This window comes from Gavialis gangeticus, unplaced genomic scaffold (genome assembly GCF_001723915.1).
Source record: "Gavialis gangeticus isolate Ggan-Ray unplaced genomic scaffold, GavGan_comp1, whole genome shotgun sequence".
Lineage (NCBI taxonomy): Eukaryota > Metazoa > Chordata > Crocodylia > Gavialidae > Gavialis > Gavialis gangeticus.
In genome coordinates this window covers 86,234,821-86,237,378 of record NW_017729031.1, presented here as the reverse complement: position 1 = coordinate 86,237,378, position 2,558 = coordinate 86,234,821, and the positions used below count along the sequence as shown (strand labels likewise).

General features: G+C 43.4%; 1 protein-coding gene across 3 annotated transcripts in view; it reads left to right on the top strand.

Moving 5' to 3' along the window:
- The first annotated feature begins 7 nt into the window (after positions 1-7).
- Positions 8-2,558, top strand: part of RBM44 (RNA binding motif protein 44) — a 27,648-nt gene continuing 25,097 nt past the window's right edge. For 2 of the 3 annotated variants that reach the window (XM_019523322.1, XM_019523320.1), the window contains exon 1: positions 9-203. The gene's annotated coding sequence lies outside the window, so the exon portion shown is untranslated. Of the gene's footprint in view, positions 204-2,558 lie in introns of all 3 variants that reach the window. The other variant, XM_019523323.1, reaches the window with a different exon arrangement.

The following is a 2,558-nucleotide window of genomic DNA, read 5'->3' as shown; positions in this document are numbered from 1 at the left end:
TGCCCGTGCCGAGGCTGCGGGGGGAGGCGAGTCCGCCTCCTCCGGGACTCGTTATCCCGGGTTAGACTCGCATCGGAACAGGCCCGTGGGCGTGGCCATGGGGCAGGTTGAACGGGAGTGAACTCGGGTTAGCTGCGATTGTGCGTCCGTTCGGACTTACCAGGGAAGACCCGGGATCAAATGTCGTATCCCGAGATAAAATGGTATCTATCTCAGGATAAAAACCCCTGCCCCCGGGTAACCCCTGGAGGCTCCTTTTAGCATAAAAGGGCCCAACGCTTCCCATAGCCTTGAAATACCTAGGGCCTAGTGCTGGGCAACCTTAGAAAGTTAGGCTAAAATCAGGGGTTTGTGAGGCAGGGATGGGACTGGTATCGGGATGCAGCACAGCTCTGTGCGTGCTGGGTTTAGCGGGCAGCAAAGTCCATGTAGTGATGATGGTTCCTGAGCACCGTCTGAATTGGAGTAAATCGCCAGCACTGAGCGTGGGACAAGAGGCTTGTCTGGCTGTGAGGCCTGGGGTTTGCTGCAGGACAAAACTCCCATGCCAATCAAGCCGGTTGTCTGTTTTTAGCCCTTGAAACCATCTACTCCCGACCAGCTTCACAGTGGGGATAAACCAAGGGAATAGGATCCGGTTGCAAAGCAGGCAGCCAAGCCAAAGCCTGTCCATGCTGTGTGAGCAGTTTATGCCATTAACCAATATGTGGGCACCCGGAGCTTGTTGCAGTACAGGCAGTCAGCAGCATGTTCAGTCTCATGCTGTTCGGCTATGAAGTAAATGTACTTATCCATATGTATGTGCCCAGGGTTTATGAAAGGGAGTATGTTTTAGGGCACCTGAAGCAACAGGGACACTAGTGATTTTCTCCCTTGGTGTTTCAGAAGTTGACAACTGTATTCTGAAAAAGCAGGGGGGTCTGCTCTGGTGGGTGTGGGCTGGGGGAGGGAGCCAGGCTGAGGGGAGTTTCTTGCAGCACTTTGCAGAACAGGCCAGTGTATTGCATGCTGCTGGCAAAAAAAAATTGTTTTAATATATTAAGAGACTGCTTTTACTATGTGGGAAGTGTGCAGTTCTCTGGAAGTGAAATGGAAATGCAGAACTGGAAAAAAAGTTGATTTTCAAATGTGTATGTGAATATTGTTTTGGGGTTTTTTTTAAGTCTTCTATCAGATGGTTAGGCTGTGCTGACAGTTATTGTCTGGATGTCGCAGAATCCAACTCTTCCCCAATATTTGTTGCTGAGTTGCTCCCTCCCTCCCTCCAGAGAAACTAGATAGAAAGTCTTGTACCTGTAGGCAGTACCCCCAGTATTCGATATCCATTTGTAAATGAATAATTGTTTATCTAGAGCTTATCTGTTCTGCAGAGCCTCTGCTGATAAAGCTATGCCAGCAGAGCCTGAAAGAATTTCTGCTATAGTAGCTATGCAAGCATCTCAAATGACATTTGCTAAGCTGAGCAGCACTTTTCTACTGATGTAGTTGCATCTCCACCTGCAGTTTTGCTAATATAATTGTGTTGGCTAATATTTAAAAGCCAGATTTTTTATCACTGGTCTTTGTTTTCCTCTGTATTATCAGACTACCTGTTCCATCCTGAATATATTCAATTGCTGCAACAGAAGTATGGGCTGCAAGGTAGATGGCAGAGACCTAGCCTTCTGTGTATAACCTGTGTAGCAGGTTACAAACTTTCCACAAAAATAAGACAGACAGACACTTTCCTCCTCCATTTTTACACAGTTAAGGCTCAAACTCAATATTAAGCTTTGATTTTTTTTTCTTCATCTGAAGTGCATTCTACTATATGTGGCATATTTGCATAGTTGAAAATGTCAGTCCATTAATTACATGGAAAGAGCTAGTAGATGATGCTTAAATTAAAAAATGTGTTAACCCCAAGAAAATAAAATTTATTTTTATTGTAGATTATATAGACATAAATGACAGTTGATATCTGTCTTCAGGTCATACATAAAATTCTTCTTATCACTTTTAAGTTTGATTTTGAGTTACTTCCCTGAGATTTGGCAAACAGAATTTCTTTCCTATTCGACGGACAAGGTTCTTTGGGTGAGTCTGATATATTTTATTAGACCAACTTAAACAACCTACACTCCTGTTTCCTATTTGATTTATTTTTCTAGTTTGTTTCTAAAGTGCTAGTAAAAAAAAAAAAAAAAGAAACAGACTTGAAAACCCTGAAATATTAGCACTGGTAGATGCATATTACTGTGGTGTAATCCATCTCTAAGAGTAATAGGTAAGTTTTGCCAATGTTGGCTTGTTGGTCAGTATTGTGATTTATTTCACCTTTTCCTGTCCACTTCCCCTGCAATGACAGTCATACTCGTGACAGCAGAAGTTTTAATATAGACGTAACCGTAACAGCAAAAGTTTGCCTGCTGGGATAGGCTAGTTTTTGTTTGGAGACCAGTTTAAACTGCAACAGCCAGAGCTCTCTTGTAGATATATGGTGCACCTTCACAGTAGAGGATTGCTGGTACCGTCCAGCCCTTGTGAACATGCATAGATGAGGCCTAAGATCTAGAATT